The sequence below is a fragment of the Phoca vitulina genome, unplaced genomic scaffold (assembly GCF_004348235.1).
Source record: "Phoca vitulina isolate PV1807 unplaced genomic scaffold, GSC_HSeal_1.0 scaffold12, whole genome shotgun sequence".
NCBI lineage: Eukaryota > Metazoa > Chordata > Mammalia > Carnivora > Phocidae > Phoca > Phoca vitulina.
Window position 1 is genome coordinate 8069916 of NW_022589715.1, and position 7480 is coordinate 8077395.

Below are 7480 nucleotides of genomic sequence, written 5' to 3' on the forward strand. Positions count from 1 at the left end.
GGCCCCATGATCTTTGCTCCCTGGTCTTACTCCTGTGAATCACTGTTACATAATGACATGGCGGATGTACTTAAGGTTACTAATCAGTTGACCTTAAACTAGGAAGATTATTCCAGAGTATCCAAAAAGCCTAAGCTAATCAAATGAGCCCTTAAAAAGCAGAATGTTTCCTCTGGCTGGTAGCAAAAGAAGTAGTTAATGATTCAAAGAATGAAAAGGATTTGATAGGTCCTTTTTTATTTGAAAATGAAAGGGGCCATGTGTTTAGTAAATAAGGACCTCAGTCCTACTAGGGCAACTGAACTGAACTGAATTGAGTCAACATCCTGAATGAGCTTAGAAGTGGCATCTTCCCCCAGAGCCTACAGATAAGAGCATAGCCAACATCTTGGTTTCTGTCTTATGAGTCCCTGAGTAGAGGATGCTTCTAAGTCACACTTTGCATAAACTTCTGACCCACAGAACCTTGAGGTAATAAATGGGTGCTATTTTAAACTGTTATTTATAGGAATCTGCTACAGCCTCAATAGACAAGGAACATGGTCACACAGTGAACAAAGGGTCGAGTCAGTCACATGGGTCTTCCCTAGGCTGTCTGACTCTCAATCCCACACTTTTAGACAACGTACCACCATTAACCACCCTCCCCGCCAGGTGGGTCAGCACACACCACCATCCCCATCACTGCCACAGGTGCCTCTCTCAGCCAGGGCTGCTGCCCCCTCTTATGTGGCCAAGGGCATCAGTGCAGCCGACGGCCCAGGGAGTCCCACAGTGTCCCACACCTGAGGCACCGTCACATGCTCATGAGCCTCCGCACGCTGACTTCAACCACCACTGCGGCCCCAGCGCCTGGATGTTCAACTGCACCAGCTGTGCCTTTAGGGGGTAGCTTCCATTGCAACGGGGAATATTCTGGACCCTTCTCTGAAGCCCAATTTTGGGCACTGTAGCTTCTCCAGGTTAGGCAATATTTCAGTCTGTGTAGCATAGCAGAAAGAATATGGCCTCGGACATCCTGCTGCCACGGTTCAAATCTGGACTCCATCCTTTATAACTATGTGACTTGGGCAACTTGCTTAACATCTCTGAACCTGTGTTTCCATCCGTAACAGGGAGGTACAAATTGCTCTGCCTCAAAGACTGTGGGGAGCTTTCAATGAAATATTCATATGATGCCTAGTGTAGTTACTGACACGCAATAAATGCACAATTATGTTACTTATTGTTATTTTCTTTCTACCACTCATTAGGAATTATGCCCCACTGCCTGTTCCTACCTATTCAATTAGTTCATGCAGTGAAAATGCACACCCTCTTATTACCTTAGAATGCGTTTCACCTATCCTTGGATTCAATGATACCAAACCTTAGATTTTAAGGACCTCAGATAATTATGAACTGTCCTAGTTAGGGAGAAGGATCCATGTAATCCTGGGAGGTTGTAGTCACTGATACTGGTTGTGGGGGGGGACCCACGTGCCAGGATATCTAAGAAAGCCGGGAACCTTCTGGTGCCACCATGGTCACTGTCACAGAATACCAAGATCTCATAAAGAAAAGATATGAGCATCCCCTAGCTAATGGCAAAGTTTGCAACAGCAAACGCACTGGCCCTTAAGAAAGTGTTCTCTCCACCTCACTCTCTGTCATTCAATGTGGTTGGCTAAAAACAATCTTGAAAAAGAAGAACAAAACTGGAGGTATACAATCCCAGGTTTCAAGATATACTACAAAGATGTAGTAATCAAAACTGTATAGTACTGGCATAAAAACAGACACATAGATCAATAGAACACAACAGAGAGCCTAGGAATAAACCCATGATTTAGGTCAATTAATCTATGACAAAGGAGGTAAGAATATGCAACAGGGAAAAGAAATTCTCTTCAACAAATGGTGTTGGACAGCTACATGCAAAAGAATGAAACTAGACCACTTTCTTATACCATACACAAATATAAACTCAAAACGGATTAAAGATGTAAATGTCAGACCTGAAATCATAAAACTCCTAGAAGGAAACATAGGCAGAAATCTCTTTGATATCAACTGTGGAAACATTTTTCTAGATATGTCTCCTGAGGCAAGGGAAACCAAAGCAAAATTAAGCTGTTGAGACTACACCAAAATAAAAAGCTTTTGCACAGCAAAGGAAACAATCAACAAAACAAAAAGACAATCTACCAAATGGAAGAGGACATTTGCAAATGACATATCCAATAAGAGGTTAGTATCCAAAATATATAAAGAACTCATACAACTCAATACAAAAAAAATAATCCAATTAAAAATGGGCAGAGGCTATGGACTCTGAGAAACAAACTGAGGGTTCTAGAGGGGAGGGGGCTGGGGGGTTGTGTTAGCCTGGTGATGGGTATTAAAGAAGGCACGTATTGAATGGAGCACTGGGTGTTATACACAAACAATGAATTACGGAACACTAGGTCAAAAACTAATGATGTAATGTATGGTGATTAACATAACATAATAAAATAAAATTTAAAAAATACAAATAAAAAGGGGCAGAGGGGGGTGCCTGGGTGGCTCAGTCGTTAGGCGTCTGCCTTGGGCTCAGGTCATGATCCCAGCGTCCTGGGATGGAGCCCCGCATCGGGCTCCCTGCTTGGCGGGAAGCCTGTTTCTCCCTCTCCCACTCCCCCTGCTTGTGTTCCCTCTCTCACTGTGTCTCTCTCTGTCAAATAAATAAATAAAATCTTAAAAAAAAAATGGGCAGAGGACCTGAATAGACACTTTTTCCAAAGAAGACATACAGATGACCAACAAAAGATGCTCAACATCACTCATAATCAGGGAAATGCAAATCAAAACCACAATGAGATATCACCTCACATCTGTCAGAATGGCTAAAATCAAAAATAGAAGAAACAACCAGTGTTGCTGAGGATGTGGAGAAAAAGGAACCCTCCTACACTGTTGGTGGGAATGCAAGCTGGTGCAGCCACTGTGGAAAACTGTATGGAGTTTCCTCAAAAAATTAAAAATAGAGGGGCACCTGGATGGCTCAGTCAGTTAAGCATCTGCCTTTGGCTCAGGTCATGATCTCAGGGTCCTGGGATCGAGCCCCACATTGGGCTCTCTGCTCAGTGGGGAGTCTGCTTCTCCCTCTCTCTCTGTGATCTCTCTCGCTTTTGCTCCCTCTCAAATAAATAAATAAAATCTTTAAAAATAAATAAATAAAATAAAAAATAAAAATAAAAATAGAATTATTATATGACCCAGTAATTCTGCTACTGGATATTTCCCTAAAGAAAATGAAAACACTAAATCAAAAAGGTATACCCACCCCTCTGTTTATTGCAGCATTATTTATAATATCCAAGATACAGAAGCAACCCAAGTATCCATCAAGAGATGAATGGATAAAGATGTGGTATATATACATATATAATACAATGGAATATTGGCCATAAAAAAGAATGAAATCATGCCATTTGCAATAACATGGATGGATCTAGAAGGTATAATGCTAAGTGAAGTAATTCAGAGGAAGGCAAATACCATATGATTCCACACATATGTAGAATTTAAGAAACAGAACAAAGAAAAAGAGACAAACAAAAAACAGACTCTTAAATACAGAGGACAAACTGGTAGTTGCCAGAGGGGAAGTGAGTGGGGGATGAGTGAAATAGGTGAAGGGGATTAAGAACACACTTACGTGAGGAGCACTGAGTAATGTGCAGAACTCTTGAATCACTAGGTTGTACACTTAAAACTAATATCACACTATATGTTCATTACACTTGAATTTAAAAAATTAATTAATTTTAAGAAAAACAAAGTGGCTGGCTAAGGTTAGCATTATTATGGAAAGGGACAGAATGAGAGCTTATGCCAGGCTGTGCTAGAGCATAAAGCAACAAAGCACCAGCGGCGCTAACAGTGTCTGGCATGAAGTAAACACTCAATCAATGACTGTTGGTTTCTGTAAATCTTGACCAAATGTGTGTAACTTAGTGAGTGACAAGCTAGAGATGCTGCTTTACCCGTCTGCTACGGAATTTGCTGGCTGCATGAGGTTCATAAAAATCTTACAGTCAGTACACATCTTGCAAGTGACCCCAATGGTTGTTGATAAAGGCAGATTTATGTGAAGCTAGTTAACCTTAAGACCTAGCAAGGTGTTCACATGTCATATATATATGTGGCTCAATCCCAGGACCCTGCAATCATAACCGGAGCTGAAACCAAGAATCAGAGGCTTAACCGACTACGCCAACCAGGCGCCCCTTACATGTCATATATTTTTATAAAATTTGCAAGTTAAGGTATTTTTTATTCATTTCTTTATGGGTTCCCAAAATTCTATAAACTTCAGGCTCCATAAAACCTGGATTTGCCACCCTAGCTCCTCAAAGCGGGGCTCAGAAGTGCTAACAGCACAGGGAAATAGGACGTTTGAAATAGCCATGTCTTCCTGGCAGTCTGGAGCCCTCAACACCTATGAATTGTGCTCTGAGTGAGTCAAAAAATTGCAGTTCCTGCCCCAGGCCTGGCTGACGCCCTCTCCTCTCCACACCTGGCCAAGAGTGTGCAGAGCTCCCCCCACCTTGCCTGATACCAGAAGCTACAAGGAGCCAAGGAAAACCCTCTGCAGCCCTGCAAATCACATAGGCTCCTTTTCATTATCCCAGGCCTAGGAGTTTCTCACTCCTAGATCTTCCCACCCGTGCCAATTCCATTTTAGTCCCAACCTACAGGTCCCCCCCCTCCCTCCCCAACTCAGTGACCGTGCCACCTAACCATACCCAGCAAGGTGGTCATAAAAAATGGGGATGCCTCATGCACAGCAGTGCTTTACAAACACTCTGTGATTTAATTTGAAATATTTGTTTATGTAATTTGTAGATTTTAGCTATTGGACTAAGATCATTCACAGAAATAGATTATAATTTACTGCCGTTTCTCTGTTTTTTTTTATTACTGCATAATTAAAACTTACGGTTAGCTAGCACTGTGGGGAAATGTTGGTGCTACGCAGTATGCATTTTAATTGTCTGCATAACCACCATCCCTTCTTTCAGCAACCCTGCTTCTCTGCTGCGGGTGTGCATAATTCTCAGATCCCGTTAGGTGCCTATAATCCATAGCCTTTCAGTAAACCTATGGTCTGGTTCTCCAGTGCTCAGCCCTGCAGGTGCTTTCAGAGAGAAGAATGTCCAAGTGAGGGTGCACGGGCAAGGGGAAGTTGGGCATAAGTGTAAGCAGGACATCTGGAGGAGGCTTGGCATGGAGCATGGGTTTTGTTCCTTTGGCTGTATTTCCTGCAGCCATTTGATGTCTTGAATGCAAAGATGGGAAGAGATGGGGCACTCAAGTGGGCAACAGGATGAAAGAGGACTTCGGGTTATTTTTTTTTTTTTCAGTACAATTGACACACAAGTTGACATTAGTTTCAGGTGTACAACACAGTGATTCCACTTTGCTATACTTTATGATATCCTCACCACAAGTGTAGCTCCCATCTGTCACCATACACTGCCACTGGCTATATTCCCTGTGCTGTGCCTTTTGAATAAAAGTCCTCCTGTGAAGAGGATTTCAGATGCTTAATAAATAATAAGCCTCCACCCATTCTATAGGGTCTTTAAGTCAACAAACATATGTCTACTCTGTGATAGTCACTATGCTTGGCACGGGGGTGTAGCAATAAGTAATACACAGTCCTTGTCCTCAGTAAGCTCACATTCTAGTGGGAGAAGGAAACTATTCATATAAATAACTGCATTGTATCACCATAGGTTTTACTGGAGATATGAGGAGCTAGTTGAGGTAAAGGAAAGAACATGGTGTTTGGAATCAGAGAGACTAGGGTTCAGATCCCACTTGCTCAATGTGTCCAGCTCTATCACCTTTGGAAAATCTACTCCATCAAGGAACTGCGATGTCCTGGTAGTGAAATAACCCTGCTCTGCAGTGCTGAGAGGCTCCGGGGCTGCAAGGAGGGTGTGGTTGGTAAAGGTGTCCTGCTCCCCTGTGCTCTTCCCACTTCAGTACCCCATGGGGGCAGGAGAGTGTCCTGTGACAAAGATTAGAAATGACACACGGCAGGTACCAGGTACCAGGGACAGCGGTAGCGCGTCACAGGCATTTGACAATGGCAATGATCATTGCTGACAACTCCTGGGGCAACACTATTTCTTGATGTCCCTGGACTATTTTAGTAAGCACAGGATTCCACTCTCTGCTCCCCAGGAGCCTCCTGATGGGGTCCCAGGAGAGCTCCTTCTGCCATGCAAAACTGATCTGTTAAGGACTTGCTCTGAATGCTTAGTAGCTCCACCTGTCACAGAGAAAGTCTATCTTCTTGGCTTAGACTGTGGGTGCCACAGTGCTCCCTCCCTTCCCTTCCAGCTCACCACCCAGCTCTCCTCCCATGACCCTCCCTCTGTCTCTTACAGAGCCAGTTCCCCTGCCATGGCCTGCCTCCTCCTGCCTCCTGACTTAGAACATTCTGTTCCCATCATTGTCCTTCTGGTCTAGCCATGTCTGCTTGTGCAAATCCCTCGGAGAAACCACGCTCCAGCCACCCTCATGTCCCGCACAACTACTGACAGAATCCCCTTAACTGCTCCCTCCACTTTCCTATTTGCCCCTCTCCAATTCGTTCTCCAAAATGCAGCCCGGCCGGTTTCTGCACACAAATCCCATCATGGCACTCACTTTCTGTTGTACGGTGACAGATGGCGACTACACATATCAAGGGAGCACTGAGGAATGCATAGAATTGCTGAATCACTATGTTGTACAACTGAAACTAATATAACATCGTATGTCAGCTATACTTAATTAAAAAAAAAAAAAGAAAACCTTCAGTGGCTCCCCTGCCATCACACTTGAGTGAAATCCTCCCAACCATGACCTGCAAGGCCCTGCCCTCCCACTTGTTGACTGTGCTCTAGCCACACTGGTCGGTCTGCAGTTCCTTGAGGCCCGAGCCCTTCCCACCTTCATGTGCACACCCGCCTCTGCTTCGAGAATGCTGGCACCCTGTTCTTGCAGACCCTACCTCCCACTCAGCTCCAGGGCCACCTCCTCTGGGAGCCCTTTCCTATCTCCCCAAACAGAATCATGGCCCTGTTATTCTCTTTCATCATACCCTGCTCTTCTCCTTCATAGGAATTATCTCTTTGTGTATTGATGTGCTTGTATACCTTTTATTTAATGCCCTTCTTTCCCTCTAGATTGTAAATTCCACGAGGACAGGGCCTTACCCCCGAGCAGGAGGCTCAGAACCCCACATTTATGTCTAGCATAAAGATTAACTCATAAAGGTACAGTGCTCCTACACCTGCAGATATAAAGAGAAAAGCCCTGCCTTCAGATAACATTATGACCAAAGGCAAATAATGATAATAATAATAATTTCCAGGACTATACTGGAAATGTCTGCAATCATGAAGTGGTCAAATTGAGTATTTACGTAAAGTAATATTGGTACTAAATAGTCACGTCC